Source organism: Urocampus carinirostris, chromosome 5 (genome assembly GCF_059441175.1).
Source record: "Urocampus carinirostris isolate Australia breed hairy pipefish chromosome 5, RoL_Ucar_1.0, whole genome shotgun sequence".
Taxonomy (NCBI): domain Eukaryota; kingdom Metazoa; phylum Chordata; class Actinopteri; order Syngnathiformes; family Syngnathidae; genus Urocampus; species Urocampus carinirostris.
The window spans coordinates 542,272-567,888 of record NC_142353.1 but is presented as its reverse complement, the minus strand read 5'-3'; the positions used below and the strand labels follow the sequence as shown (position 1 = coordinate 567,888).

General features: G+C 39.5%; 1 protein-coding gene and 2 pseudogenes across 1 annotated transcript in view; all 3 read right to left on the bottom strand.

Moving 5' to 3' along the window:
* The window catches only part of LOC148364933 (transcription factor 7-like 1-A), a 93,340-nt gene that overhangs the window by 65,014 nt on the left and 2,709 nt on the right, over positions 1-25,617 (bottom strand). The gene's annotated exons all lie outside the window — the stretch shown is intronic.
* On the bottom strand, positions 10,248-10,337 carry LOC148364936 (U2 spliceosomal RNA; annotated as a pseudogene).
* Positions 10,881-11,084, bottom strand: LOC148364935 (U2 spliceosomal RNA; annotated as a pseudogene).

The following is a 25,617-nucleotide window of genomic DNA, read 5'->3' as shown; positions in this document are numbered from 1 at the left end:
GGAAGGCATTTCATCAAACAGTATTGGCTCTATTATCACTTGAATCTTACAGAGTCAGACTCCTTTTTGTTCAAGTGTCAAAAGTGCTTTCGCGATCAATTATTCATGCATCACTGAGCTACTGTCGCTATCTTGCTGCTAGCACATACTTTTTTGCTATTTCGCCACCCAAGCACAGTGCATTAAATCTTTAAATCTTAGAGACTGATGATATTTTAATTTGTGTTTTAACGATTTTAATTTATATTTTTATAAATTGGTTAAAATAGAGTTGTAAATAGTAATTTTTGGGGGGCATTTTATCATTTATCTATAGAAGTTAAGAGTTAATATTACTTATGTATATTTTATTGTTTTGTATTTTCTGTGATTTTATGTTGTTATTTGATATTAAATCAGTTTGGTGTGTAAAAATCTAAAATGACTTTGTATTTTACAATTGTTTTGTAAATCAGGGAACATTGGAATTTATATTCCATGTGTTTTGCAGGGAAAAAATTTGAAGCATTTTTGTGACCTTGAAAACACAACATTAAAATTCAAGCATATTCAAGGATTTCAAGCACCCGTACATGTAGTGTTTCTCTTCACAATCTTGCAAATGTTGCTTGATATTCCACGAGCCAGGGTCTTGCGAAATTTAATCAAAGTTGACCCATCTGGCTTGTTTCCTCCAGAACTGTGAAATCACTGAAGGAACACCACATTTGGAAAATGGCAAATCCCATTAACCCAACATGTGAGGCAAACTCTGGAACAGACACCATTTGTAGAGAAAAATGTCATTGTTACATCCAGGACAATCCAGAAAATCCAACAGTGTAAAATATTTACTCCAAAACACATGATAATGCCGAAAGATCTGCCAAAAATCATTCCTGCATTGTAGGACGTTCCTTTTTGTAATCAGTTTGTTTCGCCACATAATATCCATTTACTAATAAAAAGACTAGTAAAATGTTTTCCCAATATGGCCTTTAGCCTCTGACCTTTTGACTGATAACACTCTTGACTAATAGCAGGGTTTTTTTTACGTCCATAGCCCGCATTAGCCTATGGGCTCGCATTGATGAACAGAAAGCGCCTCCTTTAGCTTTGAATAATTTTAGCCAGATTGACACATTGGTTAGCCAATGAAATCTGAATATTATTATTATGTAATTGTTATATAATTATATGATTTTTATTTTCAGATAACAATACGCATATATATACATATACATACATTATATATATATATATATATATATATATATATATATATATATATATATACACACACGCTGTGTATTGAAATTAGACCCAAAAATAAACATGCGCAACACCACTCGTGATTCATTTTTACGCAATATTATTATGCGCAACTGTGCACAGTCATTACTTACTTAGGTAAGCCTTCAAGCAACTGTCTCATCTGTTTTTCAGCTAAGATGCCTATGCTACACTCGTCTGCAGAGATTTAATTGCAAACAATTTTGGCGTGAATAAAAATCTGCCATGATTGCCCTATTTGGAACACCTGTGGGAGCAGCCCGCACCAGCAACTTCCTGTCCCGACGTTTTTGGTGGCCCTCCTTGGCTAAGGACGTTTGGGAGTACGTCGGAGCTTGCCAGACCTGTGCCAGGAACAAGGCGTCGAATCGACCTCCTGCTGGTCTGCTTCAACCCCTACCGGTTCCTAATCGCCCCTGGTTCCACATCTCACTGGACTTTGTAACTGGACTGCCTGCCTCGGACGGGATGACGACAGTCCTGACGATCGTGGATCGCTTTAGCAAAATGGTTCATTTTGTGGCGCTCCCCAAGCTACCTTCCGCCAAGGAAACTGCACAGGCGGTCCAGTTACACGTCTTCTGGCTGCATGGGACACCTAAAGACATCGTTTCCGACCGGGGTCCCCAATTTGCCTCTTGCTTCTGTCATGATTGCCTTATTTGGAACACCTGTGGCAGCTTGATTGGCGCCAACAGCCTGGACAAGCTGATCGGTTGGCCACACCCTTCTTAAGCCCCTGTCTTCTGTTCAAACTTTGTCAGATCATTTGCGAGCTGTTGTGTTTTCACTCAGTGAGCGTTTTCGTCCGACTCCATCCCTGTTAAACCTGTTTTCTGCCTGATCCCCGTTTTCGACCCATTTCTGAACCTGACTACTCCTGTTCTGCCTGCCGCCTGCCTACAACCACTATTTTGAACTCGACATCGCCTCTGATCTCCAGCCCTGGTCAAACGACGTGCCATTCCCGCCTGCCTTTTTCCGACATGGAAGTACCATCCCTGCCTTGCTTGATTCCGCTCTCCGTCAGTCCTCGGATCAAGCAGTCAAGCAAGCCTAAAATCTCACTCTCTTTCAATAAAATCTGAGAACCGCATGCAATTGACTCCTGTGTCCGTTCTGGTCTGTGACAAAAACCATCTATTCTGTGTGTTCCAACATAGATTACACAATGTTAGTAGCACTTGCAGCTTGGGAAAAATTTCATAGCTTTATCTTTGAAAAGAGACCAAAACTGTCCATTATTCCCAAACGTTTCAAGAAAAGCATTCAATTTACTTTGGTAGGTCTTGGATTGTGATATCAAACGATTTTTTGAGGAACATAAAGGGGTTAAAAATTTGGGATGTCCTTTAAGGTTTTTTTCTTGACAAAAATGAAAGAGTGAATAATTTTGAACCGCTTAGCGGATACAAAATATGTGTAGGGAAAGCAAATGTTTTATCATGTTATTTCTGTCACAGTGACTAAATTAAACACATTTGTTTCTGCTCGCACATACCACAAGTCTTATGAAAACAGAGGGCTGATTGTGTTCACTCTGCTGATCCACCCCCATTCCTTATTCCCCCCACTCATCACTCCTCACCACCACCTAACACCACACAGCTTCTCCAAGTCATCCCCACCCCCTGACCCAAGTTTGAGACAACCCCCATCACCTCATGCACACACATGCACATAAATGCACACGGGTGCCTGCAGATGCCTCCTGTGTTTGCTCTGCGAACACGAGCACAAATCTTCAGGCCCGCAGACTTCTGGGCCCTGCCTAATCTCACATTTTACTATCTGACATCCCTAACACTCCACTGTTAAACCCACTCTATCTCCTGTCTGCCTGCTTGCCACCTGCACACCATCTCTGTCGAGCTCAAACACGCAGATTCACATGCCAAAAGTACAGTATGCTCTGCCACTCTTGCCTGTGAAAATTGGGCTTTATCAATACTTTGGAACAGGTGAGAGGACAAAATAATTTAAAAAATCATCACGGAGGAGCTGCGAGCAGAATTGTTTGGTTGTTTGTAGGGGTGCAATGACAAATGAATGTTGTCAACAAAAAATTGTAAATGGAAATGAAGTCTGTTGTCTACTATTGTCGCCAGATGTATTTTACTAGCGGAGTAAAGATTCTCTACAAGATAAGAATCTCTGCTGAGTTGCACATTCATCATAGCCTCTCGGTCTCAAGCGGTAACATAATCATACAGAAATGGAAGCGTCAACATCAAGTACGCATCCTAAAACTTCAAAAATTCTGGAGCATTTATGGCCAATAAAAAAGGCAAAGCATATCATTCTTGTAGCTTTATGACACAAGGACGTTTCAAGATCATGTCCAACTCTCTTCGGTCATATTTAAGTAGCGTATTTTCACAAACATAGGGCCCACCGTGTTAAAAGGTCAGTCTATGTAGCTGGTTCAATTTCTGTATTTAACACTACAAACACTAGATCTGACTCGCACCTTTCACATAAACTATGATACTGAACTTTTTTTTGTTTCAGTGTTTTTCAATACAAATACTCTGCAGTTAGGAGATCATTTTATTTCAGTCAGGCTGGATAAAAAAACAACAATCATCAATGACTAGTGTCTCTGGTGATAGTATAAAATTGTCCTCAGATTAGTTATTAGCTTCAATGCACACAGAGATGGTTGAAATTGACTTTTTCCACAATATACACAGCTGCTGCAGTCTTTCAGTTTAACTATGAGCTACTGAAATTAAAACCGCATGATGATATATTTTATATATATATATATATTTATATATATATATATATATAGCAGTTAACTTAAGCATCCTAAATAATAAACCTAACCACTGCGCCGCCGTGCTGCCGTGGTTAGCGCGTGTGCGGCACAGTTCCAAGGTCTCGGGAACCTCCTGTGTGGGTTCAAATCCAGCTACCGGACTTACTGTGCGCAGTTTGTATGTTCTCCCCGTGCTTGCGTGGGTTTCCTCCAGGGCACTCCGGTTTCTTCCCACATTCCAAAAACATGCATTTCAGGTGGATTGGCCGGTCCAAAATTGTCCCTAGGTGTGAATGAGCGAGTGAGCTGTCTGTCCTGTGTGCCCTGCGATTGGCTGGCAACCAGTTCAGGGTGGTCCCTGCCCACTGCCCAATGATTGCTGGGATGGGCTCCAGCACCCCCGCGACCCTACTGAGGATAAGCAGTGCAGCTGATGAGATGAGATGAGATAAATATAAATAAAAGATTTCTTGTAGACGTTGTGCAGGGGAGTCCTCTTGCATTTGCACCAATTGCAATGAATGCCAAGCTTGAACAGAAGACCTATCAAATTTTGGCCCTTTTTTGACAACCAAACCGCCACACTCAATGTTTATTTAAAAAACGCAGGTAGGGAAGTTGATCTTTTTAGGCAAGTGTTTTCTGGACCCTGAAACCGGTGCCACAATTGAACCAACATCTTGGCCCAGACGGCCCACGGCTGCAAACAATTAGCGTGAACCCAAAAAATAAGTTTTTCTGAGCAAGACACTGAGAATGAGAGACTGAGACTGGAGGGGAAAGAGGGGTATTTTTGCACAATTACAGCAGGGATTTATGGTCTGAGAAACAATTTATGAATCACAGTGCCTGTGCTAATGTGCTCCAGATTGTTCTCCATGCAGCTGCAATTTTGGTCTGCGTGAAACAGCATTGTAAACCTAGCTGGAGGACATGTTTGGGTGGTGGCGGGGCAGAGAAAAATTGAGATCGTGGGTGGGGGCTGATGAGAGTGAGGTTATGTGCTCCCAAACTTTCAGAGGTGTTTTAAAAAAAAGAAACGTGAGCCCTTTTTTAATACCTGGTGTGAACATTCAGCGGAGTGGTGCTCACACTAAAAAGTAGCGTGATTCTAAATACGAGAAAAACTACCTTTGAGTGCTGATGCTTAGATTGCCAAATCACCGAACTTGTTGTTGAATTGGCACTGTAGCCCAGTGGCAAAAAGTTCCCGAGTGCAACATGCTGTCTCGGTTTTCACTTTCTACAGGCCAAAATCCAAACCAGATTTCTGACCTCATTGTGAAATGCTACCCTTATTACGTTGTAACATAAGTAAAATATGTTCTCAATTATCATAAGAAAAGGTAAATTTTGCAAGCTTATCCCGTCATTAGGGAAGAAGGCTGGTGTGGAAAAAAGGATCGGATGCAGCGAGAATACCCTTGGCTTTTGTGGCCACTCAGCCAACTGGCCCTGAACCTTGGCCTCTAACCCTTCACCCTGGGGGGCAAACAAAGCTCTGAGTGACATCTGAAACCAGACACTCTGTGGAGAGAGTGTCTGCTCAGGATTCTAAAAGCCCCATTGACTTTACAGCAATGGTCGAGAACCTATGGCTCGAGCCATAAACGGCTCCTTCATGAGGAGACATGGCTCATACAAATCTTATCTATAAAGTTCAGATTAGGGCTGCACAATTTTGGACAAAAAACTAAATGCGATTTTTCAGACCTAAATTGCTATTTTGATGCGATTTTCAATTCTAAAAGAAAAGTAGATTTTCTGCCCTTTACTTTTTTTCTCAGGGAGAACATAAATAAAGTGACATGCAAACATGATTTTAGCTGACGTACTTAGAGACAGTATACGACTGTAACAAAATATCAAATATAGATGTACAAATAAAAACAGAACTGCAGTTAAATAACAGGTCTTTATTGTCATTGTACAAAGGAACAACAAAATTGGAGGGCTATTCCTTACAGTGTAAGAAAACGATTACGATTCTGGCCAGCTACACGTAGAGTCGGGTCTCAGCGACTTCTACAAGGTCTTTGTAATGATTACAATAATAATAATTATTATTATTATTTTGTTTTATTATTATTATTTTTTTAGACCTGCGAAGCTCTGAACCCGCGAACGTGGAACCACGAAGTAGCGACGTCCCTTCAAAAATGCTTACCAAAAAAAAAAAATATATATATATATATATATAAATATATATATATATATATATATATATATATATATATATATATAAAATTTATATATATATTTTTAATTTATTTTATTATCATTATTTTTTAGGCCCGCGAAGCTCTGAACCCGCAAACGTCGAACCGCGAAGTAGCAAGGTCCCACTGTAATCACAAATGTAGCGGTTTTCCACGGGTATTATCTCCAAGTTGTCTGCTTTATTGGTAATGGATCTGGCCTTTGTAACTATCCACGTTCGGCAGTGGTGGCATGAGAGTAGTAAGACCAGAAGTTAGCTTTCCCTTCCAACGCCGCCTCAGTCAATTCCCGGAAGCACTAAAAATCCAGGGAGCACCTGTTGGTGCTTTTGACTTTCTTTGGAGTCTGATTTACTTAATGAATTTATTTTCAATGTAATGAGCTACTAAAGCTGAGAGCTTTGGTGTTAGTTTTGGTGGCCATTTGGGCAAGGGCTGTTGACCGGATAGCAGCTTACACCAGCCTATCAAAGTCGTGCACACACCTCTTGCAAACTTTGCCTCACCTTTATTGGTTTGTGCTATTAAAAACCTGCTTCTAATTGGCCAGCGCTGTTAAACTATGAAATGTGACCATTCTTGTTAGCTAAACACTCAATTTATTAGCAAACAGGAACTATAAATCCTTTAAAAAAAACTCGGTGGTTTGCAGTTACACTATCACACTATGTCACATCGTTTTCGGTTAATCGTGTAGCCCTAGTTCGGATACTGTTGTCAAGGCTAGTGAGTCACAGGTGTCACACAGATAAGGCCCGCTAAGGGATTGATTCCGGCCTGCGAGACAACACTCAGAGAAGCGCAAGAGAAAAACAAGCTGCAGCTTGAAATATGTCAACTTAATGTTGCCAAAGCCAGATGCCTCTCACAAAGACACTGTACTTGTATTTATTTCTCTCTCTCTTTCTTTTCCACCTTTTTTTATCTCACTCTGTCTCTGTCTCTTTCACTCTCTGTGTCTATCTTTTTCTCTTCCTTTGTTGCTCTTTGTCTCTTTCTCTCTGTGTCTTTTAACCTCTTTTGCTCTAACTTCCTTTTTTCCTTTTCTCTCTTTTCTCTTTCTCTCTTCGGACTTTCTTTTCTCTTTTCTCTCCTTCTGTCTTTATATTTCTCTTTGGATTTCTTTTTTCTTCTCCCTTTCTTTTCCCCCTTTTCCTCACGACTTTTTATCTTTTCTCACGCTCCCTCCCTCTCTTTTTCTTTCTTTGTCCCGCCCTCTCTCCTTTTCCCTCCCTCTTTCTCTTATTTCTTTCCCTCTCTTTTTATTTCTCTTTAATCTACAAGGCCGGCCCCCGACCGAATGTTTGTTCTATCGTGTGGCCCCCGAGTTAAAATGAGTTTGACACCCCTGTAGTGAGTGCTTAACTGGCGAAGCAGTGACAGTACAAAATTTCCGATCCAGTATATAAAGAAAATACTCCCCACTACAGTTTACAGTCAACATGTCACACCAACAGACCCCGTGTTGGTTGTACATTGTCATGTAATTACACAGAAACGCTAGCCAAGCACAGAGCAATTTGAGCGGTAGGTGTGGGCGGAGCTATGCACATAGCACCGTCTGCCGCCACAGGTAAATATGTCAATACGTTCGTTTGCAGTATTTTGTGACATATTTACAAAAGAAATGTGCTTGCACCTTGTTATAACCATTATTTATGAAAAAATGAAGGTAAACATTAGCCTCAGTGTAACTAATTGCAGGAGGTAGACGAGTTTAAAGTGGTATAATAGCTGATATAGGACACAGGCTCTAGCATAATTCTTACTTCATAAATTTGATCAAATCAACGAGCATCAGAGAGTGAAATAAAATGTGTTGAAAAATTTGATTTTGACAGGAGAGCGGGTTTGGCGATTTTGCTGAAATTTTCCTTAAAATATATAGTACGGCTCACTGTAAAAAAAAAACTAAAGAAAAAAAAATCTAAATAATTTGCCATTATGTTGTCTTTGGGTCGAAAAGGTTTCCAACATTTGTTCTACAGGAAAAGATGTGTGGTACTTTTTTTTTCATAGAATTCCATAACGAGCCAGCCAAAAAAGTGGGCACCTTTTTTCAATCTTGTTTACTTGATAGCATAGAATCCATCTTGTGCAGAAGAGTTTAAATGCTCCAAGTTAATCAGGAACAATAAACACATGCCTACAATTACAGAGTATCCTTATAATAATAATAATAATAACACTGATAAGATCCTGATTTTAATCTGATATCTTAAACTTGTGTTTTTGTTCATTTAAAATCTGTAGTTTATTTTATCATCTTACAATGTTAACTTTGTATATAATAATAATAATAATAATAATTTCCTTGTATTGTCATTCTGTGTAACAATGTACACAGAACGAAATGTCGATTGCACCTGACCCGTTGTAGCGAGCCGATGTAGCCGCAGCCAACAGAGGGCGCCGCCGACCACTTTTTAAGTCTTAGGAATGACTCGGCCGGGGCGCGAACCACCCACATTTGTGTTACGTCGACATTCCAGTTCATGAAATTTTGTTGCTGTACACCTGTTGCACAGTATACAAGTTATGTTCTAATTGTATTAGTTAAAATAAATGTCAGCTTCCGACTGACACAGAATGATGTCCATTGCTTGGACATCATTCATGGTGTATTGTACCAGAAGTGCATGATTTAGGTTGCTTTTTTTTAGTAGAGAAAATTAAATTGCAACCATTAACTATTTCAAATCGCAATACTTGTTGAAATGCAATTATCAAGAATTGTAATAAAAATCTAATCGGCATCTAAATCGTGACACAATCGAATCACCAAAGCATATCGTCCCACCTCGAGTGAATACGAACTTGCGTCTCCAGTATGCTGAACGCCACTGACTATTTTAATCAGGAGGGAGAAAGACTAGCCCAAGCATTCTGGAACTCAGCTGTGAAGCTCTAAGCCGTTGCTCTAGGGTTTTTGTCCTGCCTTTCAGAGCAAGTCTGAGGTAGTCAAAGAACCTATTCATTGCCAGTTCTCCCCCTGCCAACTCGCCCATACAGCCCCAGTTAAGTCACCCGAGCACTATAGAGCCTCCCCATTTCACACGAGAATCAGACCTGCCCCTAAAGCCCGCTTCAGGGACCTCCGTCCAACTTATGTATAAATCAAACAAAAGGCCTTTTCTGTCTATTTCTTATCATATGAGATTGATTAGATTTTCTGTACCATGGAACAGTTTAATGTCTGACGATATTCTCTCGGCCCGGCTCACTAATAACGTTAGAACGATAACAATAGTAAATAATATAACAATAGTAATAATATTGCAGACATGAAAATGGTTCAGGGCTTAAAGAGTCAGAAGTGTTTGGCTGAGAAACTGTATTTATCTGTGTATAACCTGCAATGTTATTTTTTCTTTAAAACTCTGTATAAAATTGTGTTTGACTTTTCTCAGCTCAATTTAAGCATCAAAAGTAAAACATACAGGTGAATAGATGTGGCCATAATTCAATTTATTTATTGAACAACTATGAACACAGTACAAACATAAAATTTTCAGTGAATTTATTTGTTGTCGCTTTATGCCAGATTTATTTTTCTATTATTTATTTTTCACATATACCAAAGAGATGTATCCCTTGTGCTTTTTTACGTTAATACCTTTCAGGACAACTATCTGTTTTGTCCATTCTCTAACATTGAACTGTGGTACTGTGAATAAAAATAGTGTTGATAATGGAATACAGTTACACACACAAAAATAAAGTACTCCTGCCTGCACAAACTACTCTTTAAATTTAATCCAAACCCACCACCTCATACACATAATTCATTCTGGAAATTCTCACAACACTACCCACCACACACCAAAACATCTTCTCCTCAGATCTATAAAATCTACATGAATTTCCCTTTTAGACTTACATGTTGTAGATTTCAGCCAAATATGAAATTAGCATGGGGGTTTTGGGCTTTTTAAGGGTTATTGTTCTATCTTCGTTATTCATTATCCATGATCGTTGCTGCGATCATTGCGAATGCACCGTTCCCGGAGGTACTGCAATACCGGGCCGATGCGTGGAGTGGACAGAGCAAGCTCTTATTCCATCTCCGGATTGCTAAAATCAAAGCTCATGGCTACATCAGCACCAATATATTGCTTCGCGCGCAGCCACGAGGACAGTTCCCTTACTATTACATCTTTTACTTCCTTAACAGATGAAATTAACATGCTTTGGGGTTTGGGGTTTTTAAGGGTTATTTTTCTATCTTCGTTATTCATTATCCATTATCCGTTATCGGTCAGTTCATAATACACTGCAAAGCCTAGGAGCCGGGACACTTACTCTCAGCCAAAAGGCCAAGCTAAGGTCCTAGTCCTAAAGCCTTGCTGCGATCATTGCGGATGCACCTTTCCCGGAGGTACTGCAATACCGGGCCAATGCGTGGAGTGGACAGAGCAAGCTCTTATTCCGTGGTACCAATACATTTGGGTTCTTCTGATCTGGGGGTTTTGGGGTTTTTAAGGGTTATTGTTCTATCTTCGTTATTCATTATCCATTATCCGTTATCGGTCAGTTCATAATACGCTACAAAGCCAAGGAGCCGGGACTCTTACTCTCAGCCAAAAGGCCAAGCTAAGGTCCTAGCCCTAAAGCCTTGCTGCGATCATTGCGAATGCACCGTTCCCAGAGGTACTGCAATACCGGGCCAATGCGTGGAGTGGACAGAGCAAGCTCTTATTCCATCTCCAGATTGCAAAAATCTGTGCTCACTACAAGTACAGTATGTTTTCCACGGCCAGAAAATTCTGACCGTGAAGCATAAGGCCAAGCTAAGGTCCTAGCACTCTCGGCCAAAAGGCCAAGCTAAGGACCTAGCATCATGATTTTTTGGTTTGAACAAATTTATTGACACTAAAAACAGAAAACAATCATGACAATCTCAACAGCAATTAAGCACATTCACAATATTATATTCCAATATTACGTTTTTAACAGCAAACACAAAGTGAGGTTTGAACAAACCTTCTCGAAAATCAAAAAAAAAACATTAACACTAAACAGCAAGAGTTCAAGGTGGCAGTGAAACTGGCCGTCCAGTTTATCTCACCATCATGCTATTTTTACTCATGGTGCCACATTGTACGTTTTTGCAATGAAGCATTATGGGAATGAGTACAGCCAAAATAATGTTGTAGAATTAATGGACATACTGGACTGTCTCAGAAAATTAGAATATTGTGATAAAGTTCTTTATTTTCTGTAATGACATTTAAAAAAACAAAAATGTCATACATTCTGGTTTCATTACACATCAACTGAACTATTTCAAGCCTTTTATTATTTTAATATTGCTGAATTTGGCTTACAGCTTAAGAAAACTCAAAAATCCTATCTCAAAATATTAGAATATCATGAAAAAGTATACAAGTAGGCTATTCAACTAATCACCTGAATCATCTAATTAACTCGAAACACCTTGCGAGGGTTTCCTGAGCCTTAAAAACACTCAGCTTGGTTCAGTAAACTAAATCACTGCTGATCTGACTGCTGTCCAGAGGACCATCATTGATACCCTCCATCAGGAGGGTAAGACACAAAAAGAAATTTCTCAAAGAGCAGGCTGTTCACAGAGTGCAGTTTCAAAGCATATCCACAAAAAGTCTGTTGGAAGGAAAAAATGTGGCCGGAAACGCTGCACAACCAAGAGAGATGACCGCAGCCTTAACAAAATTGTGAAGAAGAGCCGCTTCCAGAATTTGAGGGAGCTTCAAAGACAGTGGGCTGAAGCTGGAGTCCAGGTATCAAAAGCCACAGTTCACAGACGTGTCCGGGAAATGGGCTACAATAGCCGTATTCCCATGGTCAAGCCACTTCTGAACTCAAGACAACGGAAGAAGCGTCTGACTTGGGCTATGGAGAAGAAGCACTGGACAGTTGCAGAGTGGTCCAAAGTCCTCTTTTCAGACGAAAGCAAGTTTTGCATTTCATTTGGAAGTCAAGGCGCCAGAGTCTGGAGAAAGGCTGGAGAAGAGCAAAATCCAAGTTGCTTGAAATCCAGTGTGAAGTTCCCACAGTCAGCAATGGTTTGGGGAGCCATGTCAGCTGCTGGTGTTGGTCCACTGTGTTTCATCAAGTCCAGAGTAAATGCAACTGTGTAACAAGAGATTTTAGAGCACTACATGCTTCCATCTGCTGAAAAGCTCTATGGAGATGAGTATTTCATTTTCCAGCATGATCTGGCACCTGCCCACAGTGCCAAAACCACCAGTAACTGGTGCACTGACCATGGCATCACTGTCCTTGATTGGCCTGCTAATTCCCCTGACCTGAACCCCATCGAGAATTTGTGGGGTATAGTTAAGAAGAAGATGAAAGACACCAGACCTACAAATGCAAATGAGCTGAAGGCCGCTATCGAAGCATCCTGGGCATCAATAACACCTCAGCAATGCCACAGGCTGATTGCTTCCATGCCACGCCGGATTGATGCAGTAATCCGTGCAAAAGGATTCCCAACCAAGTACTGAGTGCATCAATGGACATTTTCAAATGTTTGATTTAGTTTTGCTGTTATAAAATTATTTTTTTTACTTGGTTTGAGGAAGTATTCTAATATTTTGAGATAGGATTTTTGAGTTTTTTTCAGCTGTAAGCCAAAATCAGCAATATTCAAAAAATAAAAGGCTTGAAATAGTTCAGTTGATGTGTAATGAATCCAGAATGTATGACATTTTTGTTTTTTTAATTGCATTACAGAAAATAAAGAACTTTATCACAATATTCTAATTTTCTGAGACAGTCCAGTATAGTCTGCAGCTATTCTCACCTAACTATTTATTACTCAAACGTTTCACCAATGTGAAGTCACACAATCTATGAATTGTTTATTAGGTTATAAACTTTGCAGTAATCCATAGATCAGAAAAAGCAAGGGCTATTTTTTTATCTTTATGTGTGGCCCGGTAACAAACAATTATGGCCAGGTGTTTGCGACCACTGGATTAGATACATTTTACCTCGTAAGTACCGAATTTTCAAAAAGCATTGGGTGCACAGTGTTAAAAGACTCAAGAGCTGGTTGTATACCTGTAATTAAGACTACACATGGTGCACCACACGATGTGCAGGAGCCCTCTGCTGGGGCAGCTGTTGTGCTGAAAAATGATATCCCCACTGCATGAAATTTTCCCCTTCGCGCATACAGGGTGCAAATAATCTGTGCTTTACTGTTTTAATGCATTTTTCCACATGTTAGATCCAAAGAAGTTTTAGTAACGTTTACGCGAGGGGGGGACATTTCATACAGGGGGCACGGGGTGCATTTCCGGCACACCGCCTTACAACGCAGACAAGCATACAATTGTGCATATCTAAAAATACAGTATTAGCAAAACTGAGTTTTGTTAAGGTTTATTTAAGTATTGATTACAAAGTCAAAAAACACAAACAAAAATGTTTTCGATTTGAATAATATTTGATAGAAATCTATTTGACCTCCAATAGAACAATACTTTCAAACTGCTAGATATGCTATGGCGTTAGCATCCATGAGTACTTCCTCTAAAAATACATTTCGTGTGACGTCAATCGTCCTTTTACGTTTAATCACAAGTTGCATTTAGTTGGAAATGTAAACAATCTCACAAAAACATCAGTTTTCACCCCAAAAATTTAGAATTAAGCTCAGCAGTGTGAACAGCAGCCTCATGGTATCCCGGCTACGCCTCTCGCTTTACATCACACACAGAGCGCACCGCCATATAGGTCGCGCTACACAATTTGATGAAAATCTGACGTTTATGTGCGCTTTAAGGTCATGAAATATGGTCGATACTTGATGCAAAAAGCTTAAAACATTTGTATGGGATTGGTGTGTAATTGGCTGCTATCATCTTTATTAAGCGTGTCATCTAATTACTCCGACACTGCACTTTATTTGTAAGAACAACTTTGACATGTCACATGTGGCCAAACAAAGCAACCAATATGTTGATCATAATAGGGAAATTTCAGCAGTCTAATGGCAAAGGGACACGATGTTTCTTAACCGCAGTCTTTACTTCAAATTAATCAAGAACATTACCTGAACATTTTAAATTAAGCAGATCTGGTCAAGTGCAAGTGTTGACCTGTGGTTGCAAAAAATGTGACACTAGCACTCCATCAGACATATTGCTCCTTTATTCTACAAGTCGCTCTTAAGATAATGTGGCATGACTTGTGCTTTTGCCTGGCCTTAATCAAATTAGATGCTTTCCGGAACTCCTTAACAACTAAAATTGGTTTATGGGGGGGAATGGGGTAACCAGGGGGTACACAGAGGTTATATAATTACAGATTACAAAGTTCTGATTTCATGGGGCACTATTACAAGAATTAAGTTATCATTCGCATAAAAACTGCCATTATATAGTAAAATATGTTTTTTCCCTAAAATCTAAAAAAAAAAAAAAAATTCATTTGTAGGCATGCTATCGTGAACTTTTTGGGCAATTTTACATAATACTCACATATTTTACATACATTTTTTTAACTGATGTTTAATGTTTTGTGTATTGTTACCCAATGCAACATCTATTACAGCCTGGTCATCCTGGAAGAGGGACTACCACTTGAGTGGCCCCTTCTCAAGGTATCTCGTTTTCCTCATATTGATGTTTTGAGTTTTTCCTTGTCGCATGTCGGCTTCAGATCAGGGGATGGTGTAATCGTGACCTGTGCAGTCCTTTGATACGTTTTGTGATTAAGGGCTATACAAATAAATGTGACCTGACTTGACATGTGACAAATGTGTAATCTATTCTGAAATCATCAAAGAAAACCAAGTATTTTAGGGTAATACTATGGTATTGGAAGCTTCAGGGTTGATATTACAGATTTTCAGAAGAATGTTATTGGGCTGTATACAGGAGCATCTCAAGAAAATTAGAATATTGTGATAAAGTTTGTCATTTGTGTAAGGCAATAAAAAAAAACAAAAAATGTCATAAATTGTGGATTAATACTAATCAACTGAAAATGTTGAGCCTTTAATTATTCTAATATTATGCTTACAGACTAGTAGTATACTTTTTAATGACATTATATAAAGAGATGGGATAATTTTGTTTTCAATATTATTAGCAATATTTAAACGCTAACATTTTTTTAACAAATTTAATTTAAAATCATGTAATCTACTACATCCAAGTGCCCGGGTACTGGCACCATCATATGGTGATTGACCTTTTCCTAGAGGCATTGAGTACCCCCCAAAACGGTCCGGTTACTCACAGGTTTCTATCAATGGATCCTATATGTTGCATCACCACTCGGGGAGCAAACTCAGCGGGAAAGAGCAAAAGTGATTTATGGGAATAACAGTTGCTCTGCTTGCTGTCAACTACCCTCATCCTGGACGGATATCCATTCACTTCTTAATTTAGTATGACCGCTACAAGCTCACGGATACCAAACACATACTGTAGCTTGATAGAAATCTTCACAGGACTGATGTGACCTGATTGTGATTTGATAGCTTCCTGCTGTTTTCCGATTGGCCTGTAAGAGGGAATGGCAAGACATGGTGCTTTGTGGGAGACAAGAATCCCCCGATAAGTGAGTGCCTCAAGGTCTGGACGTGGGCCCACTACAGAATAATAAGCAAGGAATAGGAGGACCCATATCTGGCCCGGTTTCTGCTCTCTCCACCACTGTGTTGTCAACAATCTCCTTTGTCTTGCTATCCCTCCATTTTCTGCTGTTGCGTGTTGAGCTCAAACTGAAAACAGCTGCTCAAAATACCAGACTGATGAAACCTTGTTTAGAGCATTTCACTTTTCTGCTGTACAATCATATTTTATTAGCATGGAGTGAAACGTTTAAGGTACAATTACAGGCGGAGAGCATTTTCATGTGAACTAAACTTTCACTTTGGAGATGCGTGAACAGTTTAGAGCAGGGCTTGGTAACGTATGACTCGTGAGCCATATACAGTGGCTTGCAAAACTATTTGGCCCCCTTGAACTTTGTAACCTTTTACTACATTTCAGACCTCAAACACAAATTTATAAATTTACCAGCTCGGTAGCCTAGATGGTAGGGCGCCCGCTCTGAGACTGGGAGGTCGTTGGTTCAAGCCTCGGCCGAGTCATACCTAAGACTTACAACATTGGTACACATTGCCTCCCTGCTTGGCGCTCAGCATTAAGGGTTGGAATTGGGGGGTTTGGTCACCTAATGACTAAAATGGCTGCGCCCTGTTTGGCTGCGGCTGCATCGGCTCGCTACAGTTTAACTGTACGGGTCAGGTGTATCGACATTTCGCTCTGTGTGCATTGTTACAAAAAATGACAATAAAAGTAAATTCTTCTTCTTCTTCTATAAATATATAAAAATGTAATTTCAGCCCCTTTAATCTTAGTGCAACAAACTCTGTCCAGAAGTTCAGTGAAGATCTCTGAATGATGAATGTTTATCTGAATGACTAACGATGATAAATGGAATCCACCTGTGTGTAATCAAGTCTCTGTATGAATGCACCTGCACTGTGATAGTCTCAGAGGTCTGTTTAAAGCGCAGAGAGCATCATGAAGAACGAGGAACACACCAGGCAGGTCTGAGATACAGTTGTGGAGAAGTTTAAAGCTGCATTTGGATAAAAAAGATTACCCAACCTTTAAATATCCCAAGGAGCACTGCGCAAGCAATAATATTGAAATGGAAGGTGTATCAGACCACTGCAAATATACCAAGATCAGGCCGTCCCCCTAAACATTCAGCTCATACAAGGAGAAAACTGATCAGAGATGCAGCCAAGACGCCCATGATCACTCTAGATGAACTGCAGAGGTCTACAGCTGAGGTGGGAGAATCTGTCCATAGAACAACATTCAGTCGTATACTGCACAAATCTGGCCTTTATGGAAGAGTGGAAAGAAGGAAGCCATTTCTTTAAAATATCCATAAAAAGTGTCTTTTAAAGTTTGCCACAAGCATCCTGGGAGACACACCAAACATGTGGAAGAGGGTGCACTGATCAGATGAAACCAAAATTGAACTTTCTGGCAACAATGCAAGACGTTATGTTTGGCGTAAAAGCAGGACAGCTCATTACCCTCTACACACCATCCCCACAGTCAAACATGGTGGTGGCAGCATCGTGGTTTGGGCTTGCTTTTCTTCAACAGGGACAGGGAAGATGGTTGAAATTGATGGGAAGATGGATGGAGCCAAATACAGGACAATTCTGGAAGAAAACCTGATGGAGTCCGCAAAAGACCTGAGACTGACACGGAGATTTGTCTTCCATCAAGACAATGATCCAAAACATAAAGCAAAAGCTACAATGGAATGATTCACCAAAAAACACATCAAGGTGTTAGAATGGCCAAGTCAAAGTCCAGACCTCAATTCAATTGAGAATCTGTGGAAAGAACTGAAAACTGCTGTTCACAAACGCTTTCCATCCAACTTCACTGAGCTCGAGCTGTTTTGCAAGGAAGAATGGGCAAAAATATCAGTTTCTCAATGTACAAAACTGATAGAGACATACCCGAAGCGACTTGCAGCTGTAATCGCAGCAAAAGGTGGCGCTACAAAGTATTAACTCAATGGGGCTGAATAATTTTGCACACCCACTATTTAGTTTTTTTATTTTTTAAAAAAGTTTAAAATATCTTATTCTTCACAAGAAGTCACCTTTTTTTTCCCCAGACAAATTTATATAACTATTTGTATTACCTTAGTAATGGGAAAATACAAATCTTGACCGGAAAAACAAAACATAATGAAGAGAAATTTCTGCAGCGTCAGAACTCCAAATATTAATTAATCTGACTAAAACTGTTTTGCATTGTGCAAATTGAGATTAGGAATGACCGATGGTCTGCTGCTAAAAAGATGAATCCCTGCAACGGCACTGATATCTGGTATCTGTACTTGCTTACCCCAACTTAAGATGATATTGTTCCAATCAAATTCAATGGTGGGTTCACGGAGGTTTTTCTTATTCTTAAACTTCATGATTAAATAATTGATTGAACACGGAGGTTTTTCTTATTCTTAAACTTCATAATTAAATAATTGATTGAAGAAGCGTCCTAAGTTATTTTGCGATAAAAAGTCTTTTATAGTTCCTTTGCCTTTATACTGTCATCCCCTTTTTCTTTTCAGCTGATTTGTTAATTTTGTGCTGTGATGTTTGTTCATTTTAACTGAAAATAAATAAATAAATGCCAAATGTAAGGAAAAAAGCAGAAAACTATTAGTCCTTGCATCAGGAAGAAAGCTTCGGACACCAGAATACAGTGACCAAAAACGGGAGCATGGATGATAAGTGAATAAGCACAGATCAATTTTTAAAAAAAATAATCAAAAAACAAGAGGAAATAACATGACTTCATGCATGTATGATATACATGTCTGTTAGGGATGGGACAAAAAAATGGTCGATTCGTCTATAGATCGTGATTTTAATTTTGGCGATATTTAAAATCAATGTTTCTCCCTGGAATTGATTTTTGTGATGTCATATCCATTACGTAAGTTTTTCCATAGAACTATTGTTTTAGTATTTCAGTTGTATTTTTATAGCATATAGAAGTATTTTTGGAGTATTTCTGTAGTCTTTTTTTAATATTACTGTAGCTGTATTTAGTTAGTATTTCTGTTGTAATATGTCCGTAGTAGTATTTTTGCATTATAGTATTATGGTAGTGCTATTTTTAGTTGTATTTCTGTAGAAGTATTTTTGAAATATTTCCATAATAGTATTATTTTAGTATTTCAGTAGTGCTTTTGTAGGATTTCTGTGACAATATTTTTGTTGCAAATTTCATGAGGTACTATGCTAGAACTTCAATTGCTTAATGAACTCCCATAGAAAAGGATTATTTAGCCTTTTACGGCCTCAACTGGGCCTGTTGGTGTAACACCTTGAGAGTAAACTGTTTTTAAAATTTGTGCTTATATATTCTTGACCAAACCATTTAAGCATCAGCATTTTGTCGGCTGAACAAGTGCAATCATTGGCTCTACATGAAGTAATATGTTGAAAAAAAATCCACCCGTCATATGACCTCAAGAAGAGCCATATATGGCTCGCAAGCCATCGGTTCCAGACCCCTGATATCGTACTTCTGCAACAAAATATTGTGCACCAGTTTGCCACAGGAAGATATTTGAGACACATTTTGTCTCTGTGAAAAAATATGTACCATACATGTCACACATGGTCAAAACTCTGGTGGAAATGAAATTGAGCTGGCAACACACTCTCAAGTAAATTTTGTTCACGTTTGGCCAACAACAACAAAAAACTATGTACCCAAAACACAAGAAGACAAAAGAAACATCAATCGCTAAAAAAAAAAAAAAAAAAAAAAAACGCATGTCCGTGCCGGTACATTAAAGAGACTCATTGATGTCACTTTACATAGAAGCGTGCAGCTCCAGAGAAGAAATGTTGGTGATTCTCTCCTCAAAGGCTGCCAGGATGCTCCTGATGGGGCTCACATTGGAGAAGCCAGAATGCACGATAAACAGAATGTGTAATGACAGGCGGGACATTTTTTTAGGTAGTGAGTTAACTCAGCTACAGGGGGGGGAGAAACGTCATTGACAATAAATCTCGCTTTTTGCAGATCCGCAAGGGAAAGTATACCGGACAGGGCTGACACCATTTTCAACAGACAAGTGCCGCATTGAAGGGAAAAACTCGAAAAGCAACACATGTTCTCATGAAACCCAGAAAGACAGGTTGTGCTGAAACAAAGGTAACACATTATTTAAGTGTCACTTGAGATGACAACTGCTGGTGTGACAGGTGTAAACTGAGCATTTAACGCATTTGACAGGATTTAAATTGACGATATAATTACTACTGCTATTATTACTGGGAATAACGTGATAATCATATTTGCTTTGTTTAAATGTAATTTGAGTTTTGACCTATACTACACACGAACACACAAATCACAACCAGAAAATATTAATAATCTAATTTTAAAGTTGAAGTTCTTTCCGTAACTTCGGCGGCGCCCTCTGTTGGCTGCGGCTGCATCGGCTCGCTACAACGGGTCAGGTGCAATCGACATTTCGTTCTGTGTACATTGTTACACAGAATGACAATACAAGGAAATTATTATTATTATTATTAAAAATATTGTACTTGTCGATGCCATCTTCTGGCTGAATTTATCATTGCAGCCTCTTTCATGCACCTTTTGTTGCGCATGCAAGTATGTGACTCTTAAAAACGCACGGATAGACTAGTCTTTTTTCCTCTTTTGGGGTGTTTGGATCGTCATGGAATGTATTTTGAACAGTAATTTTATTACTTTGATCTATTTTATAAAAGAATACAAATAAATCTCTAGCATGCGCGTGGAATTACTCTCCTTCCCCCCTTTTATATTCCATTGCACCTTCCAGACCTTTATCAGGCCTGTTTGGGGCGGAACAAACCCCTAAAAAGATATATAAAAAAAGAAGAGTCAATTCAAACTAGAGCTAAGATTCATGGCCCGAGCCCGAACCCGAACCCGAGGCAATTTCGGGCCGGGTCGGGCCTGAAATGTCAGTCATACGGTCGGGTCGGGTCGGGTTCGGTCCTGCTTTTTTTTTTTTTTATTATTATTTTTTATTAATTAATATTTATAAATATATGTTCATTAAAAATATATACTTAAACTATGTATGGATACTAGACCAAGGAATACTTGTTATAAAATAAATAATTTGGATAAAACGGAGAAGGAGCTGTAATTGCTTTTAACGGAGCCAGAGCATGCTCTGTGCACGTGACGTGACGTGAATGCTGTCCTCTTAATAATCTTCCCCTCCGCAAATTCGCGTGATTTTGGCCTGGTATCCCCGATATGGAGTCGGACCAACAAGAAGTTAAGGATAAACTCAAGAGAGGAGAACTGACGAGGAAAACGCACTCTGGTAAGAGTTTTAATAAGCGTTTTATATAGAATACGATCGCTTTTGTCGGAAGTGTACATTGACGTTGGTGACATTTTCATCCGCGTTAAAAAACGCAATTTGCAGAATAAAATCACGCTTTATTGTTTAAATAAACGCGTTATATAGACTAGGATCTCCCAATTATTATAATTAGCTCGCTTTATTGTTTTAATAAGCGTTTTATATAGAATACGATCAGGGGGGGGGGGGATTTGCATAGGAGTCGGAAAAGGGCACAACACGTCAACACCCCCTCAATGATAGTGCCGCGCTAAAATCTTAAGGACGTACTACTACTGCTGCTGTGGATTATGGCCCAATGATCAAGTCGTCAAAATGACGGACGCCCTTAAATGTTTTCGCTACCTCAAAAAAAAAAAAACCGTCAATGACAGATTGTCGCTTAATGTAACATCTGCAGTGCAGACACAGAAATATAAAAGATGTAAATGTTTATACAGTTTTATTTAACTTAGGCCTAGATGTTGTAACAAAAGGCAGAGTTTAATTTGTTATCATAAATCACCCCTCTTTATAAATAAAATATGTAATTTCGGGCCCCCTCGGGCCGGGCCAGCAAATCCAGTTAATTAGTCGGGCTCGGTCCGGGTCGGGTTTAATACCCCTCGGGGCTGCGTCGGGCTCGGGTGCTTTTTTTGGGCCCGATCTTACCTCTAATTCAAACATGTCTAAAAATGCCATGTACTTGCACGTAAATTATGTGTTAACCTGCCGCCATCTAGTGGTTTAAAGTCAAGATACCAACCTTAACTTTTAAAATCACGCACCCCTTCTTCAAGTTTTAAAATTGCACATCCCACCTTTAATTCATGTTTACACTTGGATCCATTCAGATTTACTTGAGTTTTTCTTAACTCTCCAAAAACATGATTAAAGACTGTGACAAGACAGTTATTTCCATGACCTTCAATGATTGTCTGTGTGTGCTTTTGTATTGACTGGCAACCAGTCCAGGCCCAGAAAACTCTTCCAGATGTTTACAAATGGACAGATGGTTAGAATATTTTATCAGTGAGTCTTGAAACCCACAGTGAAATGTTTGTGGTTGCTGCCTTTTGGTTTCTAATTAATAAGCCCCACTTAGCTGACGGAGGTGTTTGCCTTTGAAGACAATATCTTTCAGTTGCTATAAATCAGGTCAATAAGTGTTTCTCTGTTGATACAGCGCTTGGCTGAAATATATATATTTGGACTCTCGCATTCAGATTACTCGCAGCGGAGGAATAGAATGTGAGCACCGGACACTGTTGTCTCTGTTACACGGTCTCCTCGGGGCTTCACCTAAACACACCGTCACCACCTTCCCTAACCATTGCAGAAATTACACACAAATGTACTTGAGGCACATGAGTGCGCCTACCAAGGTGAATAGAGTGGGCAACCCGATGAAAAGACACCTCCACACAAACAGCATTTGCTTATGTAGGGAGAAGCCCTTTTATTCTTTGGGACAATGTCTTGTTGACTTTGCTTTGTCTGATATAAGCAGCAAACAACAGAAAGTGAAGGAGGTTGGTGTGTTGGAAAGGCATGCAATTGTAACCTCTGACATGTTCAGACTTATACAAGCTCTTCAATCATATCTCAATCTCCCCAAAATCCAAGGAATAGTCGGACTGAGATCAGAAATCATGTTTTTGGACATTTCAGAGTGATTCGTCTATATGGAAGTTTTTATGGAAGGGGACTCTCCTTCCAACCAATAATTTTCCTTCCTCCTCCATCCCTCTCACCGTCCATCTGTGCCTTCTGCTGACCACCACAAAGGTAAAATATCCTATTCGTAATTCTTTTCTTTATCCTTTTTTTAATTTTTACACGTTCATGTTAGCGTAATCTTTCGTACGGAAGATTACGCTAACGCGAACGTACGATTAGCCTGGGTTGCATTTATGTTATTTGTGTCTTAAAGGTAGACAAAGGTAAACATTCAGGGTGTTGGAACGGATTAAAACGATTTACATTATTTGTAATGGGAAAAATGATTTCTGTGTTCGAAAAAATCGCTTTTCGAACAGGGTTCTGGAACGGATTATGGCCGAGAACCGAGGTTCCACTGTATGAGCAATATCCTCATCTTACTCTGACTATTCCTTTCATGTAATCATACTGCATCATGGGTTTCCTTGTCTTGTTAAAAGAATCCGAGAGGCTCACCTCACTCTTGCTCACTTGCAACTTTTCACACGCAAGAGGCATTTCGCTCTCGAATGGCGAGGAAGGCCATGAAGATTGAGACTTGCCAGAATTGTTTCAAAATGCTGATAGGGCTGTTAGACATCCAGCCATTAAATCTGCCGGGCACTCCCTTGCGGCTTGGGACAATGAGGTGACGACAAATCAGTAGGATGGACAAATAACAGGCTGGATTTAGACTCGGTTTTTGGACTAGCCTCTGCCCAAACAGACGGGCGGGCAGATGTCTGCTCGAACATCTCTTCAAACATGAAACCTCCTGCTCAGCCCTCACCGGATTACAGCAGGAATGTCAGCTCGGAACGGGTTTCAAATCAGTTATGCTTTGCCCTAAAGGAAAATCTGAACTGATCCCATGTAGCCCGTCTCTGTTACTGTTCATCTTAGAAATTCCCCATTTCACTTAACTGACTTCAGCACATATTTAAGCAACAAACAAACTAAAGGCTAAATCATACAAACAATTTCACTGGCACATTTCTAAGTGTCACTGCTCCATTGAATCAGTCACTTCTCAAAGTGAAGCAAGGCACACCAGTGTCAATTGAACATGCGAGGCCAAAAGATTTTTATTCGCTGAAAAGCAGATAATAAGGGACTGAAAAGCCATAAACATGCGTGGGTTGATTCACTTTAGCAAAATTAATTATATCCAAATGTTCTCCACGTTGTACAAGCGACAGCCTAATCATTAATTGATCTCCATTGCGCATTGTTTTGATTTTTTTCAACTGTTCTTTCGAATGGGTCACACTGTGGCACTTGTATCCAGGGGATGTCATCATCATTTTCCTAGTCATCAGGCTGCCAAGCACTTTGGTCGATAGACTTGCCCGGATATGCAGCCAGACGACTGGCAGTGCTGATATAGCCTTTGTTTGAAATGGTACTTTGTCTCCATCTTGCGGTGGGATGGTTTTACGATTTTTTTTCCTTTTTTTTTTTTTTTAAGGGGAAAACCGTAGTTTCTGTGATGGCACCGTATCACCGTAGTGGGTTAAAGAAAACCGTACTCATTACGGCAAAACCGTAGTACTTGGCAGGGATGTAATACAATGCTAGTAGCCATGTTCAGTCAGCGCTGTCCCAATTGTCTTCTTTTCTCTGCCCATAATAAAGGGTCCCAAAAATGTTAGTGGGGAAGGAAAAAGGAAAACAGTGACAACAACGATTGAGTCAAAGACAGAAGTAATTGCGAAATACAGAAATATTGTACGGGTGTCTGCCATTGAAGCACCACTTAAAGATACAGTAAATGGTTTAAAAATGTAAAATTTCTAGCTTTTTTTTCCGGTAAGTAATTATTGTTGTTTAGATACACCATTTTTTTATATTTTGGTATGAATTTCTTTTAGTATGTGGCGACTATAAAGAAGTTTTAGGGGGTCGCTTATATGCGATGTAGGCTATATGCAAGTTTGTACGGTACTTGAAGTAGTTTTGTTTTTTCTGGTCATTTTTGGATTTTGTTTTTTAAAAAGGTGAAAATATTCTGCTTTAAATTGCACTTACCTTTCATTCAAAAAAATTTGAGAAGCGGACTTTTTTCTCGATTTGAGTCGCTGCTCGTAATTAGGATGGAATGGTGGGTCCTGAAGTCAGACCAGTTAAAAAGCACTTCCATAGAAAAACAAAAAGGGCTAGACTAAACTAAGCCAGAAAATATTTTGATTACGTTTTAACCCAATTAAATGGCAGCTTTTGACATGAAAACAAAATGAGAAGATCACGTTACCTCATTAATCACATGATCTCTTTGCAACGTGAGCATGTCTCATGTCTCAACAAACATACACAAAAAAGTGCACGTAAAACAAACTGCTCAGGCCCAAAGCAACAAGGCATAAAAAAATAAACCATGCCCAGGCCAGAGGACTGTGTCTCTTAAGGCTCAAGGGATGACAGCACATTTCAGGGTACCCAAGTGGCAAATCTTATCTCGCCAGACATTCTGCCTTTACTTTAAGCATTAGTGTGATGAATGTTACTGTAAAGACCATAAGATAAACTTGTGCACAACAGAGCCGTTGGAAAATGATTTTACTGCGCTTTACCCCAATTTTCAACTCTGCGTTGAAAGACTGCCCAATATGGATACCCCAAGATGGCTCCCAAGTATGCCAGCTTTTGTCTGCTTGCTTTTTTTTTCTTTACTGTTGAAAAACACAGTCAACGAGTTCTGCCCTATTGACCTCTTTTTTTCTAGAGAGAGAGAGAGAGAGAGAGAGAGAGAGAGAG